This window comes from Aspergillus piperis (assembly GCF_003184755.1).
Source record: "Aspergillus piperis CBS 112811 unplaced genomic scaffold BO85scaffold_12, whole genome shotgun sequence".
Lineage (NCBI taxonomy): Eukaryota > Fungi > Ascomycota > Eurotiomycetes > Eurotiales > Aspergillaceae > Aspergillus > Aspergillus piperis.
Window position 1 is genome coordinate 878,873 of NW_020291602.1, and position 18,736 is coordinate 897,608.

Consider the following 18,736-nt stretch of genomic DNA (forward strand, 5'->3'; position numbering starts at 1 on the left):
GTAAATTAAATAACAATTATATTTAATATATCCAGCAGGGATTATATAATGAAGATTAATAATAAAATAAGATTTTATAAAAATAAAATATTAATAATATTAGAAATATACAAAACAACTACAGCACATAAAAAAAAGGAAAATAATAATAATAATAATAATAATAATAATAATAAATGAATAAAATAGATACAGCAGGTGAGACAGGTATAATAAATAAAATAAATATAATAAAAATATTAATAATAATAATAATAGCAGTGCAGATAATAATATAAATATAAATAATATATTAAATATAAAAAATAAACTATTTTTATTAACTATTTTTATTAACTATTTTTATAAATATTTTAATAAATAATAATATAGCCACATATTTTTAAAAAAGAAAAAGAAATTAGTAATCTAATATAAAAACACGCATAATATATAACTAAGTTATATATAAATTTAAAATCTATTCAATACAGCTATTTTCCTATATAAAATATAAATCATATATTTTTATTATATGAATTATTATATAAACTACTACCTACGCAGAATAATAAAAAAATATATTAAATAATTATTTTTTATCAAATAATAAAGGAAAATGTGTAAGCAGATATTATATATAAGAAAATAGAAATAATATAAAGAAAGATTAAAAATTATTATTACTAAGTAAGCAAGCCAGTATAGTGATATATTATAAAAAAGAAAGTAATAATTATGGAAAAATCCCTGATCTTATATAATTTATTATTATAAATATAATATAATAAATAATAAAGCTATTTATGAATAAGTTTTTACATTCTAAGATACAGGACTGTAAGATTATATTTATTATTTTATATTAATTTATTGTAAAATAATATTATATTTTTACAGGCGGGGCCCTAGAGTAAAAGATATATGTTATATTAATAATAAGAAAAATTATAATTCTAATATTCTAATTAAGCAGATTATTATAATTTCTTGATTTTCTAATTAAAAAATATATAAATTATATAGATTACTTTACAGCGGCAGGGACGCAGTCTCTAGAAGAAGAAAACAATATTAAAATAAATTAATTAACTTATTATAATCTATAGGGGTAATACACAATCATGAATTATATAAAATAGATAAAGTTATGTGATCTGCTTCTAATAATATATCTTACAACTTCTTGGTATCTAGGAAGAGTAGTAATCAGTTCAAAGCAGAACAGTAGCTAGGTTCACACATAGTAATTGAACTTAGTATATATAATATATAATTAAGTTATATATAAACTTAATATTTACTTAATATAATTATTTTTTTTATAGTATATAAATTATATATTTTTATTATATAAGTTTTTATATAAATAAACCACCACCCTTGCAGAACAGTAAGAAAGCTATATTAAATAATTATTTTTATAAAATAATAAAGAAAAATATGCAAGCAAGCCATTTTATATAAAAAATATAAATAATACAAAAAGATATCAGAAATTATTATTATTGAATAACTAAGCCAGTATGATAATATACTATAATAAAAAATAATTATAAAAAGATAAAAAGAAATCCCTGATTTTGTATAACTTATTATTATGATCTAAATATAATAAATAATTAAATTATTTATAAGAAAATAGTACTTTCTAGAATATAAAATTATAAAACTATATTTACTGCTTTATACCAGCCTGTTATAAATATATATATATATATATATATATATAATATTATATTCCCGCGTGGAGCCTGTGATAGGATCTACTTGTCAGGGTAGAAAGCCTGTCGACTAGGTAAGGAATCCGCCATGAAATGCAATATATTGGTCTAATAATCAATAAAGATAGCCTATATCCACAAGATAGACTGATCCTTGAGGGATCAGTAGCTTATTATAAAGAAATCAGTATCTTATAGATATCAAGAAGATATAGAACCTCTATTAATAACCTTACAACTCTCATAATTATTGTAATATATTATTCCGATATCTAAGGCTCTGATAACTAGATTATTTTATTATAAATAATATTCTCTTTCACTGGGACAAGCCACCTAGCTCAGATATTAGAGATAGTCTTATATATTTCTGATTTAGAATAGTATAGATCTGATAATAAAAGACAGGGAATCCGCAGGAAATATTACAGAGATAAGGTTATATATTATTTCTGTATAACTTCAAGAATATTTAATTATATTTATATAAATAAATTAGTAAAAGAGAAGTATAAATAAAAGATCTTTTTATATTACTTCTTTTTCTCCTCTTTTTCTATCCCGGGGTTATTGTTTCTTTGATAGTTCAGTATTATTTTATTTATTCTTTATAATCTTTTTATTAATTCTTCATTATTTCTATTGTTATATATCAATCATTTAGTGATTAAGTATTATTTTTATACTTATTTCTTATTTTATTCACCTCCAAATCATGTATTCTGTATTAAATTTCTTGATATAATTAATAGAACATGTTATTACTGCTACAGAGCTGCAGTTAACTAATTATATTCTGTCTGTACTATAGTAATTAAACTATAATAGTTATAATGTATGTATTACTTTTATATTTTAGTAAAGAACTTTAAATCTAGTAAAATAGAAGTATAGAAGGTCTTTGAGATTAACTATATTTTTAATAGAAAAAAGTTTATTTTATATTACTAGTATTACAGCCGGCACGGCAGCTGTGAAGTAGTATAGATTTATAAATTTTCTTTAATATTCCTAGACTAATATAACTAGACTCTTGTGGAAGTCTTAGAAAATACTATTAAGCTAATTAAGTTTCTAGACTAATATTATATTTATTTTTTTTATATTCTAGAGAATGAGAAGAACAATATCTTTATAAATTTTAATAAAAATATTATTTATACTGTTAATAACTGTATTATATATCTGGGTAAGATCTTTATTTAAATAATAATAACTTATAATCATTATTATAGTCTTTCGGTTGTCCAGAAATCAGTATATAAAGAATAGCTTAATCATTAATTATTATATTAATATTTTATTAGTATTATATTATTAATTATAAAATATTTCTGGCTAGATATTATAAGATTATAAAAATTAATATTAAGAAACTGTGCCTCATGCCTGGTGATTCTAGCTTTATTTTATAGATTTTAGTAAAATAGTTATTTTATACTAATATTTCAGCTGTAATTAGTCTGTAATTTAATAGTAATAAATTAAATAATATTTTCAAGTAAATATTTAAAAAATTTCCAGTAACTTTAAAGAAGTAATAAAGATAGCTTATCTCTGAATCATAACTGAATTAGTACTAAATAACAATAAATTATAATTATTAATATATATGAATACAGTCTGTTACCTTATAATAATATTTAAGATATATTTATTAGTATATTAATAAAATATTATTTAACTGGTTTATCATTAACAGCTGAGTATAATTCTATAAGCTATCTGATAGTATTTCACTGAGTTTTCTTTGGTTATTATAGTTTCTGATATATCTTCTAATATTCTCTAATACTTTCTTGTGCATTTGCTATGTTTTTACTAGAAATTTATTAATTATATTTACTCAGTTATCTTTTCTATTTAATCAGGTAGTAGTCTTGGCCATTATATTATTAATAATCTCTGACTTCTTTAACTTTTTATTTATCTTTATTATTTAAGTTAAATATCAGGAATAATTTCTTATATCCTTGACCAGTATTCCACAGTTTTAATAAAGAAATATAGAATATATTATAAATTTATCTATATTTTTCAGGTAAATATAAGCAGTATACTTAGAATCTGATATATTTAAAAATCTAAAAAAATCTTATAAACTTTAGGGCTAATTTCCTCAACTCTTTAAGTTATAAATTCTGGGTTGATAGCTTAACTAGATCTTTTTCTTTGAATAAGAATAATTTTTTATACTTATTATAATATTTCTTTTGTCTTTTTATAATCATTTACTATATTTTCTGTAACTGTTCTCTTATTTTTTAAGTCTTTTAATTCTATTCTGTACAGCTAAAATCTCTTATTAAGAATTATTCTTAATTCTAATATAAAAGTCCAGGGAATAATTATATAAAATATAATAAGAAAATATGCCTGTGATTATATTATTTATATTATTATAAGTAAATTAAGTAATTAGTAATATTACTAGCCAGTTAGAATTAAACTAGCTAGAATAATATTAAAAATAATATTTAAGAATTTAATTTATCTATTCTGTTTAATTATTAGTTTAAGAATAAAATATAGTTAATAATTTCAAGATTATATAGCTGTTATATACTAGATTTAACTAGAATTTACTTATAAAAATTAATTCTTGATCAGATATAATATCTAATAGTAATTTAAAGACTAGTTTTACTTATTCATGGAATAGTTCTGCAAGGTCTAGAATATTTATTATTAATAAAATAATAAAGAAAAGACAGTATTTCAAGAATTAATTAATAATAATAAAAATTGTATCAACAGTTTTACTATATTAGATAATCAGAGATAGTCTTGAAATAAAATCTATTATTAATTTATCAAAAGAATAAGATAGAATCAGTAAGGATTTAAGAATATTATATAATTAATACTTTAGAGCAGTATTATCTTAATATATTAAGTAAGTTTAAATATATTTAGCTATATCATGGTATAATCTATTCCAGTAAAACTTTCTGTATAATAGTGCTTTTATTTTTATTTTTTTAAAGTATTTTACTAATAGGTTATTATAATATAGGCGAATAAATACCTGATATAATATTTTAGAGAAGAAGATATAATAATAGTCTTTAAAATATAAATAATCTATAATTTTTACTGTTTAGTGCTTTTAGCCTGATTATTTTTATTAAATAGTAGCTTTTTATTATTATATCTCTGAATCTTTGTTTTATAAATATAAGATTATCTTTTAGAATTCAGAATTATATATATCTAAGTACAGAACTTCTGTGGTATATACTTGTAATATTATAAATTAGAAAATAAATTTCTCTTAAAATAAGTTCTTTTAAATAGTTTAATCAGCTGTTTCTATACCAGCTCAATTATTAGAATCCTTTAAACTTAATATAATGCGGGTATTAAATCTAGGGTAATCTTATATATTTTAAGATTTAAACTAGAATTTCTTTTTAACTAAGTCTTTTATTATTAGAAATAATATATCCATGAACTATTCTCAGATTAGGATTAATAATTCTTCTTATAAAGCAGATTTTATCTAAAATTTTGAAAGCATTCTAGAGAATTTATTTATTAGATTTAACTTTCCTGTTTTATATTTAATAATAAAATTATAAAAAATTAGATTTATAAGCTATCAGACTTATCTTTTATTAATTCTAGTTTAATATATAAAAAGTTACAAGTTTAAATAATTAGATAAGACTTTAATAATTTAAAGAGTATTTTCAAGATACTATTACTATTATTTAAAAAAGTAAATGATAACAAATAGTTTTTAATTTAAAATATTATAATTTAACTTAATACCAGAGAACTTATAAGACTAGAAGATAACTGGATAAAATATACTTTTATTATTAGATTAGAATAGAATACTGTTTATTCCTTTCTTTGATATATCAGTTTTTAAATATTAGGATTTCATAGAATTGAAATATATTAATAAAAATATTTACTGAAAAGCAGTAATTAGACAGTAAAAAACAAGTTATTCATGTAGGTTTAAGCAGATTTTTCTAGATTTTTAATTATTAACTGCTCCACAAAGTAAGAAGATAAATAATAAGATAATTTAAGAGTAATTCTAAATAAATTAACAGTAGAAGTTACAGAATCCTAGAAAGACCTGAATATCATAGTAACTTTCAGGAATTAATCATAAAATAATATTATTTATCTGTCAGGGATCCATGGATACTCTAATAATATTAATAATATATTCTAGAAATTCAATTTAAAATTAATAAAATAAATACTTAAATAGTTTTATATAAAATTAGGTTTCTCAGAGTCTCTCTAATATTTAATAAATATGCTTTGTATGGAATTCCTTATTTAATAAAAAAATAAGAATATTATTGAAATATATTATATAAAAGTCATTAAGAAATCTATAAAGTATTATATATATATAATTTTAGAAGATTACAGAGATATTAATTAGCCTGAATAATATAATAGTATATTTAAAGTAATTATATTAAATACAGAATACTGTCTTCTATTCATTATCTTTTTTAATATAGATCCGGTAATAAGTATTTTTAATATTAATTTTTAAGAAATATTTACTGCCTGAGACCCTGTCAAGAATCTTTAAAATAAGAGATAAAAAATAGTAATTTTTTATTAAAATCTTATTAAGATTCTTGTAGTTTATATAAAAATATAAATTATTATTTTTTTTAATATAAAGAGAATAGAGGCCCCTGCAGGACTCTTAAAAGATTAAATTTAGTTTAATTTCAGATTTTCTTTAATATATTCTTATAAAATCTTAAGTTCAGCCTCTGATAAGGGGTATATAAATTTATAAGAAAATATCTTATTAGATTTAATATTAATAATATAATCTGTAGAGCCATGAGGGGGAAATTATTAGAAAAAATTTATAGAAAATATATCTCAGAACTCCTGAAGTTTAATTAAAATTATTTCTGGATTTAGAGATAAATTATAAAGTCTTTTTTCTGGAAGCCAAACATCTTCAAGAAATTTAATAATAGTATATATTTTTATAGAGTTTCAGGTTACTCTATCAAATTAGATAATAGAAAGAAGAAAGATAAATAATATAATAAATTATTATTATTAATTTTATATTAATAAGTTAATACAGAGATCCTGAAGTATAGTTATTAATAATAAGATTAGACTGCTGTACAAGCAGAAATCTTAATTAATTTTTATATAGTATTATTTGAAGGTACAGGTATTTTCTTATAAATTAGTAATAGTAATAAGAACTTTCCATACTCTATAAGTAAGAATAATAACTTGGTTAATAACTTTAATCCTAGATATAATAACTAGAATATATTAAAAATTATAAATCTTAATAAATTAATAACTGATAATATCTACTTTTATACAACTATCTAGATCTGTAAAGATTTCAAGACTGTTTCAAATATAAATAAAAATATAGAAATAATAAATAGTTCTTACTTCAGGTAATAAAGTTAAAATTATAAGATCTATTTTAACTTCTCTACTTTTCTCTTAGAATCTGATAAACATTAGTAAATTCTAGCAGATTAAATCTTTCTGCTTTCAGTAAAATGTTAGTTTATAAAATACTAGATATTATTATATATAAAGCATTATAATTAATTATTATTTTTTTTAGTAGAGTTCTTCTTACGATTCAATATATCTTCTTTAATTAATTAATTAGAGTGGCTTTGGAAGTACTTGTACAGTCTATAATTATTAGATTAATTATTATTTTATTTATATTTTTCTTTATTACTCTATAATTTATAATAATAAGTAGTAATGGCTACTATTTCATTCTATTTCTCTAGTAAATGGGGGATATGCTCTTATATATAATAGTTAAAATTAGATAATAACTTAGTAAAGTAAAATAAGACTTTTTCTTTCTCAGCTTAACAGGGGAAATGTTACTCTAAGATATTAAGATAAATATAAAACTCTCTCAGATCTTAACCATATCACTGGTAAACCTGTTTAAGTTAAGCTATAATATCTAATTAGAAGATAATAGTATTTTAAATTAAGATAAGAGTCTAATCCTTGAACTAAGACTATAATTTCTTAGAAAATTAACTTATTTCTGGACTTTTATTATTAATAAAATAATACTATCTCTACTTATATGTCAGATCCATATAGCTAATAATAATAAGAATCTTGTATTTCTTTAATAAATATTTCTTAGAAACTTTTTAAAATATATATTCTAGATCAGTGATCCATTTGTTACAGACCCCTGCTAGTTGACCTGCTAGTAAGGCGGACTCATTAGACAGAAAGTGCTGATAGAAACAGTACTTAAATAAACAGAAACTCTTATTAAGAAGAATTCCAGATTACTCTTATAACACCCGGAACAGCTACACATCACGTGACTATAAATATATAGGATAGTATATAAACAGGTATATAGTATATAATATATAATATATAGAAAGATATACTACTTAGTATACAGAAAATAGAATATATAAGAATACTTATTTATATATTTAATTAATTCTATTTTTCGTGCTTAATTCATATTATCTTTAAATAATCTATCTTTGAAAGCTTAGCAGTATAATACTTATTTATACTTATTTACAGATAACTGTATAGTATTATTTAATCTTACTTCTTTTCTCTTATTCAAGACCAGTATCTTAGATAGACTATCAGTCTAATATTATCTTAGTCTAATTTAATAATATATATACTAGTGAAGCTAAGCTAACAGAAACAGAGAAATAATCCTAAAATTTAATATATTAAATACTATCAGTACAAGTATTATCAGTTATAACTATTTATTATATTAATAACTTCTAGTATGCTGTGTACCTCACTACAGGACTTAAATATTAGTAAAGAAAAATAATAATAATAAGTATATATACTAATAGTACAGGAGTTAATAAGAATAATTAATTAGTTATAGAAAAATATTAGTATCTTAGAATAATAAAACTAGTAGCTCAAGAAGTACTTAATAATTAAATTTATTAAAATCTGACTACCAGAACTGTTTAACAGCAGTTAATTAAAGCTTAGAACTTTCATAATCTAACTGGACTTATATCTTAATATTAATTAAGAAAAATTCTAGAATAAAATTAATAAGATTTTCTTTATATCTACTTATCTGACCAGAACAGTATTCAGTTAGTTTAAATCATATATTTATAATTACTAGGAAAAGCCAACAGAGAATCAGGATAATAATATTAGAATTATCTTCTCTAATTATAGCAGATTCAAAGAACATCTTAAATAAATATTTAAAAATATTAATACTGTATATAATATTAAATAGAAGCTATAGTAATTCAAGTAAACTAGATTAATATCTAAGTATATTTTTAAATTCTAGCAGATTATCAGTTACCTAGATTAGAATAATAATATATATATCTTATAATTTAAAAAAAAAACTTAAAATAAAAATCCAGAAAAAACTTATTTAACAGGAATAATTAAAAACATTACAGAAAATAATTAAAATAGTAGTTAAGATCAATAACAAGTTATATAACTTTAATATAAAATAGAAAAAAAATTAATAAATTAATAAATCTATATCCTGACAGAACAGCCAGCAGAGTTATAAGACTAATAATAAATAACTAGTATAATCTAGAAGCCTGGAGTATAAAGATCTCTATAAATTAAAATTAATAAAGTTAGATATAACACAGTATTAGACTTAATTAAATAAAGTCTCTAAAAAGAAGTTTAAAAAATATAAAAAAGATTATTTATACTTTAACTACAGCAAGACAGGTTATTAATTAAAGAATTATAAATAAAAATAATAACAGTCTTAAAAATAACTGAAAACTACTAATAAAGACTAGACTAGAAAAACCTATAATATTACAAGAGTCTGGACAGAAACTAAATTATTAAATAATAAAAAATTATAAGCTATATAATAAGAATGACTGCTAGTATTAGTAAGTAAAATATACTAGAACTAGTAAAAATAATAAACTAATATAAATAAGCTAACAGTACTAATAGAATTATAAAAAACTTACTAATTATTTGAACCATTCAATTAATCTACAAAGATTAATAATAGTAATAAGCCAGCTCTAGAGAATAAATATTTCAATATAATTTAAAATAAGTTTAATTCTTTAGATAAAGAGTATAATACTTAATTAGAAAATCTTAGACCCAGTAAGAAAAGATTTAATAAAATATTTAATATTCTAGAAAAATCTTTATCAGAAACTAGTAAATCATACCTAATATAGCAGGATAAGGATAAAGAAAACTAAAAAAATAATAAAAATAATATTTCTTATTAGCTAGATTATATTATAAAAAAATTTAAGAAAAACCTGATATAATTTTGCCCAGGACTTAAGAAAATCATGTAGTATTATCTATATTAAGATCTAAGATATTAGAAAATATAGAATAAAGACTGGAAACTATACCTGCAAAAATACTTTTATTACCCGGAATTCTATCTAATATATAAATAGAATAATATAAATTATTATTACTATCTATTTAAAGTTAGCTGAAAAGTAAGAGTGGCTGGACTAAACTCTTAATATAATTATAAAAAATATTTATATAAATATTTTAAAGAAAACAAGAAATATTAAGAGTATAATAAACTTTCTTAGATTATATATTATATAAATATATATTTTCTATACCATGACCAGAAATACATCACAGAATATTGATTAAAGATACTAGAAATAATAAAAGCTAGAAGTAATTATTATCTATATCTTAATTTTAATTATTTATATATAAAATACAGATAACACTCACACCATGGTATAATATACTGGATAATATATTTTAATAATTAATATATAATATATTATATAATAAAAATAGAAAGTTCAAGATTTCTACAGGAATATCTAAAGTTATTAAAACTTAATAAGCCAGATTAATAGTTAGCAGTTACTAAATTAGAAAGATATTTAAAAATCTAAATAATTATACTAAATTAACCAGCTTAAGTGCTAGTAGATTTTAATATAATCAGAAACTTTATAAATCTATAATTCATGTAGTAACTAGAAATACTCAGAAAATAAAAAAAAAATCCAGAACTGATTACAGGATTAAACAGAGAGAATCTAGAAACTCTTATATTAATAATCAAATCAGGAACTGTGTCTATAACTGTAATAAATTATTTTAAATATATAAATTTTAATGTAATATTATTAGAATAGTATAATATTATATTAGAGATTCTATAGCTCAGGAATCATAATCCATAAATTAATTAGAAAACTGAGAGTCTTTAATTTATAAATTATAATTATCTAAAATAATATTATAAAGAACTAGATATAAGATCTAGATCTATACAGCCTGTTATATAATATAAGATTAAAGTAAGAATTAAATAATCTATAAAAAAATTAAGAATATCATAAAAATTTAACATGTCAGACACTGTAGGAAATTCAGAGAAAAGTAATATTTTAAAAATTATAAAACAGGTATTAACAGTAATAAAATTATTATAAATTAATAAACTAATATATTTACTAAAATAGGCACCGGATATACTACAAGAATATTATAAATTATATTTAAGTAATATTAACAGAGATTAGACTTATATATACCAGGCTATAAAATCAGAAAATCAAGAATAAAAACTTAAAACTAATAATATAAGACAACAAGAAACTTATACATAAAGATATAAATCTGGTAATATAAATTAAAAAACTCAGAATAAATAAAGACCTGAATATATCAACATAGAATCAGAGAATTTATAAAAATTTCTAGTTATAATCAGAAATAATCTATATATTCTACTACAGTATAAGAGATTCAAGGACTTATTTAAATAGCTAAAATAATCTAAATTACTTTAATATAAAAAGCATAACCATATTATCTCTATTAAAGAAAGAAAATCACTAATATACAGAAAAATTTATTTAATATCTAAAAAGAAATTACAGGCACTACAAGAATATATTAATAACTAATTAACTAAAAATAATATCAGACTATTAAAGTTATTTATAAGATATAGTATCTTCTTTATACTAAAAAAGAATAGTAGCCTATAGCTATATATAGATTATTAATTACTTAATATAATTATAATCAAGAACTGATATTCTTTATCCTTAATTCTAGAAATCTAAGATAAGATATAGAAAGTAAAGTAGTTTACTAAGCTTGATATTATAAATATATATTATTATATATATATTACAGAAGGCAAAGAATGGAAAACTGTGTTCAGAATAAAATATAAATACTTTAAATACTTAATTACATTATTTAAGCTTACTAATATACCTATATTATTTTAGTAATATATTAATAAAATACTGGGAGAATATCTTGACAGGTTCATAATTATTTACTTAAATAATATCTTAATCTTCTTAAAAACTGAGAAAGAATATGTAAGATATATAAGACTTATATTATATAAACTATATCTATACTACTTATAATACAAACTAAAGAAATATGAATTCTATGTATAAGAAATAGAATTTCTAGGATATTAGATATTTACAGAGAAAATTTATATTAAATAAATTAAAGTATAAGTTATTAGAGACTAGCCTTGATTTAAAAATCTGAAAGAACTTCAGTAATTTATTAGATTAATTAATTACTATTAATAATTTATAGATAGATATATTATCTATATAATACTACTATTCAAGCTTATAAAAAAGATATAGAAATTCAGATAGAAAGAACCACAGCAGCATGTATTTAAAATATTAAATATTAATTTATTATATTACCAGTACTGGTGCAGCACGACTCTAAAAAAAAATAATTATTAAAACTAATATATTAGACTATATTATTAGTATATATATAATATAACTAGAAGATAATAAAAAACCCAGACTAATTATATTCTACTTAAGAAAGTTGGTTCAGGTGGAACTTAATTATAATATCTATAATAAGAAATTACTAGCTATAGTAGTAGTATTTAAATAATAAAGAATCTATCTTGAAGAAGTAAAATATACTATTATTATAAAAATAGATTACAAGAACTTAATTTATTTTATAATAATTAAAGAATTAACTAGAAGATAGACAAGATAAATAGAAATTCTATTATAGTATAACTTCTATATTATATACTATAAGAAAATAGAGAATAAATATATAAATATACTAAGTCACAGACCAGACTATGAAATAAAAAAAAGAATTATTAAATTAGCTATTCTAAAATAGAATAAAAACAGATTAATTAGTTATAATAAAATTAATTTTACAGTAATACTGGAGATTAGTAGTAATCTAACTAGATAATTAGCTAATACTATTAAAAAAAATAAGATACTCTAAGAAATAAGCAGGAACTTACCAGAAAAAATCATTATTAATAAAAAAGAATTAGCCTATTTTTATAGATTAATCTTTATACTAACCAGTATGAGAGCAGAAATCATAATCATGTATTATAATAAATTACTTAAAGAATACTTAGAAATTAAAAAGATTATAAAATTAATTACTAGAAATTATTATATCTTAAATCTCAAATAAAAAGTATATAATTATATAGAATAATATAAGATATATATTAAGAATAAGCCCGCAAGATATTAATCTTATAGATAAATATAAATACAGAAAATACTACAATAGCTATAAAAATAATTAATAATTAATTTTATTAATTTATTACTTAAATTAAAAGAATATAATACTATTATAGTTATTATTAACTGTCTTACTAAATATATCTATCTTATACTAAATAAAATAATAATAACAGTAATATAAATAACAGAATTATTCTTAAGAAATATTATTATAAATTACAGGATACTAAAATATATTATATTAGATAGAGATAAGTTATTTATCTTAAAATTCTAGAGATTATTCATAAATCTTATAAGAATTAAAAAATAAATAATAACAGCTTATTACCTGTAAACAAATAAATAAACAGAAAGAATTAATTAGATAATCAAGTAATACTTAAAATATTATATTAATTATTAATAAGATAATTAGATAAATCTGTTATCTATAGTATAATTCTTGTATAATAATATTAATTACTTAATAATTAAAGTCTTACTGTTTTATACTAATTACAGTTATTATCTAAGATTTCTGGAAATACTATTAGAAAAGTAACTAGTTACTGATATAACTAAAGATATTATTATATTTATAGAATATATATATACCCAGTTATCCTGAGATATTAAATTCATGAACTTATAAAATAAAATCTATTATAACTACTAATATAGAAAGAAACCTAATTTAAAAAAAAGAAAAAAAATATTCCTGCTCTACTAAAATATTAAAATAAAATAATTAAACCAGAAACTCGACCATCACAAGCTAGGATTATTTATTATTAAAAAAAAGAAAAAACCAGTCAATTATAAATTAAAACTATTAAAATTAATAAGTAAAATTTACTTAATATTTTATATCTTATTATTAGAACCTGCACCAAAGATTACTAGAATTATAGAAAATATAGAAATCAACAATAATACTAAATAAGAATATAAAATCAAAAAAATTCTGGATTACAAGAAGATTAGCAGTAAATTACACTATTTAATAAAATAGAAAGGATATAATATCTCAGAAAATATATAAGAACTTATTAAAAATCTAATAAGCTGTTACTAGCTTGTGAAACAGTATTACTAATAAATAGATTAAAGTTTATCTAGAAGAAAGAAGAACCAACTAACTGAATTAGATTAGAATTATCTAATATAATAATAAATTAAATAATATTATATTTATCAGCTAGATATTCCAGCTCTCAGAAATCCTCAGTACTTAAAAGATTCTTTTTATCTAATTATTCTAATATATTTAAGTTATAATCTAATATCCGACTACCATGATTCTTCAAGAACTATTAATACTTTTATAAATAAATAATTTTTATTATTATTTAATTTATCTTTTTAAAGTATTACATGAACTGCTTTTAGACTACCTTAAGATTAGCTATAATCTTTTACTTACTTTATTTAAGCTTATCCTATTCTTAATTACTATAAAACTATTTCTTGTATTTACAGCTGTATAAGATATAAACTGAATACTTCTTATTTTAAGTAGTTAAACTTATAATATAAATCTTGCTTTAAATAAAATAGAAATTATACAGAATATTAACAGGATGACTGGAGCTTTTAATCTTATCAGCTAAATACTTATTATCAGTATATTTATTATACTTCAGTATATTAACTTATCCTGAGGAAAGAAAAGAAATTAAAAGACTTAGATAAATTTATAGAAGAAAATATATATCTTTATATTTCTTGAGGATAAGAAATCTTGAAGAAGAAAGAATAATATTACAGATCTCTACTAATTAATCTGTTAGTAAGGCAGATTTATTAAGTAGAAAATACTAATAAAGATAATACTTAAATAAACAGAAACTCTTATCAAGAAAAATCCCGGATTACTCTCACAATACCCGGAATGGCTATATATTATATAATTATAGATATATAGGATAATATACAAACAGGTATATAGTATATAATATACAGTATATAAAAAAGTATACCACTTGGTATACAGAGAATAAGATATATAAGAATATTTATTTATATACTTAATTAATTCTGTTCTTTATGCTCAATCTATATTATCTTTAAATAATCTATTTTTAGAAATTTAACAGTATAATACTCATCTGCACTCACTTACAAATAGCTGCGCAGTACTATCTAATCTTACTTCTTTTCTTTTATTCAAGACTAGTACTTTAGATAGACTATCAGTCTGATACCACCTCAGTCCAGTTCAACAGTACGTATACCAGTGAAGCTAAGCTAACAGGAACAGGGAAGCGATCCTAGGGTTTGACACCATTCTTAACATTTCTAGAGATTAAAGTTTAAAGTAAAATAAAAAATATCTTTAAACTTAATCTCTTTCTTATCTCTTTCAGATTTGGAAGAGGATTAATAGTGCCTAGAGAATGTTTCACCCGGGAAACTATATCTCTGGAGATAAGCTATTCTTCTCTATAGATTAGCAGCCTATTCTAATTAATAAATATAATCTTCTAATTATTGGATTTCTTCAGCAGTAAGAACTATATTTAATAATAATTTAAGATTAATATAATTACTAGATATCTTTCTTTCTTTATTATCTTCAAGGGGTGGTATCTTCCTTAGGTAGTTAAAATAAGAAGAATCAGAATATGATAGGATCTACTTGTTAGAGTAGAAAGCCTGTTAACTAGGTAAAGAATCCGCCATGAAATATAATAGATTGGTCTAACAATCGATAAAGATAGTCTATATCCACGAGATAGACTGATCCTTGAGGAATCAGTAGCTTATTACAAAGGAATCGGCACCTTATAGGTGTCGGGGAGGTGTAGAACCTCTATCAATGACCTCACGACTCTCATAACCATTGTAATACGTCATTCCGATGCCCAAGGCCCCGATAGCTAGGTTATTCTATCACAGAGCCCCAGAGTAGGAAATATATATTTTATATTAATAATAAGAAAAATTATGATTCTAATACTTTAATTAATTAGATTATCATAATTTCTTATTTTTTTAGTAAATTTATAAAATTATACAAAATTTTTCTACAGCCGCGGGGACACACACAGCTTTTAGAAAAAAAGAATAATATTAAAACAGATTAGCTGGCTTAGTAACTCAGCAGATTTTAAAAGTAATATATAGTTATAGACTATGTAAAATGAATAAAATTGTATAATTAAATTTTATTAATATATTTCACTACCTTTCTAGTACTACAGGAAGGTAGTAATCAGTTCAAAGTGATACAGTAACTAGGTTCATACATAGTAATCAAACTTATCACGTCTCTTACTCTACCCTAACAATATATAATTCTTAAGGTTTTAGTAATTATTTGATCTATTAAATATTCAGTGATATAGTCTTTATCTTTTTTTCTAAATATATATATTTATATTGTCTCAATACCTGCTTTATTTCTTATTTATATAATTTTATTAATATGTTCTGGATAAGATTATTATATTATTCATTTCCGAAATGTTATCTTGCTAGCTGCTTTTATTAATATCAATATAAAGTAAAATATAATATTACTAATATTTAATAAAATATAATCACTGCACGGTCCAGGCAGGACATGTAAATTTCTCAAATTAATTTTAATAATTATTTAGTCCTATTATTCAAGTATTAAAGTTTTGGTAAATTAAGATGGTAAATCAAGAATTAGATTAGAATAATATTAATTTATAATTAAATTCTATTATTATCTCTTATATGATCAGCAGTTGACCAGCTAGTTTATAAGTTATAAAATAATCCATATAAGATCAATAGTAATCTTATAGTTATACTTTTTATATATATTTTTTTCCTTAGAAACCAATGATCTAAAAATATTATTATTATTAATAATCATATTAACCAGGGCCTCTGCTTCAGGATTTTGATAATTATAATTTTGATATAGTTTATATCAAATAATATTAATCAAATTATGATTAAATATATATACACTGCAGATATTTATGATTTTATAAGAAAACTTTAATATTTAAATATCTTTCTACAGCTGCAGATTATAAATATTATATCTAAATAATTTCATTCTTAACAAGACCCCGGAGAATTATAGTACTAAAATATTAATATTAATATTAAATAGGTTATACCTTTATATTTATTTTCTCATTAATAAAACAGTAGACCCAGAGTGATTTCTTCTAAGTATATCTTTTGAAAGAAATTATATCATTATACAAAGGCAGCCCTGTAAGATCTGTATATATATAATTTATTTATAATATATGATATTTTAAATATAATTCTTGGATAATCATTACATTAAGATCTTAGAGTTTTCTTATTAAAATATATTATGACTGGAAGACTGTCCTAATAGTTAATTTATAATATATTAATTATAATATAAATATCTATAATAATTATTATTAATAACATTATTATTAAAATTAAGACAGAGTTTTTGCTTTACTTCTGTTATTATTTATATTAATTTATTTATCATTCATTTTAATAATAATTTATTAATTCAATTTCATTAATCTGGATGCTCAGGGGCCCTGTATAAAAAAGCTTATTGCTAATGTATTATTATATTATTATTATTACTATTTTCAATAATTAAATAATAAAAGCAGGCATCTTCTGGTAAAATTATTTATAAATTATTTTGATATTCTAAAATGAATTTTATTTAATATCCTAGGTTTCAGCACAAGACTTTCTATAGAAATATTCAATTTATAATTGATCTTAGAAGTTTTTATAGTTTTATAATAATATTTATTTAAAATAATTATAATCTTCTTAATTTTTAGATAAAATTATTTTATATAAAATCATGGACTAAGTCCTCAGCTACAAAAGGTAATAATAATATTCTATATATTAAATATAATAATATTAAATAATTTACTTTTTATTATATATAATACTAGACCATAAAATTAGGAAAAGATCTAATAATATAATTTAATATCTCTAATAGACTAATAAATTAGTTCTAAGCATATGCTCTTATATTCTTAAGTATAATCAAAATATAGTATTTTTCATTATAAAGGATATAGTATATGTTAAATTTTACTTTTTTCTATAAAAATAATTAATATTTTCATGATTTTAAATTTTATAATACTATATATAGAATACAGTGATTCCGGTTACGGTTTAAAATATAAATAATATTATTGAGCAAAATTTCTGTACAGATATTCCAGCTGATAATATAATTATAATGAAATTTTATTATTGATAAAAAAATAATATTTATCTATAATTCTTTTCTAAGGTTTAATTTAATTTTAATATAATATATTCTTTAGCATGGCAGTCTAGTAATAAGTATTAATAATAAATAAATATTTAATTAGTCATCTTAATAATTCAAAAGCTTACTTTTCCTGATTATATAAATATTTATATTAACAACAGTTATAATATATCTTTAATACTTATAATACTATACCTGTATCTAAAACTTGAATGTGAAAAATAATTATATATATAAAATATTTTATATTTTAATATTATATATAATACAAAAATATATTATTA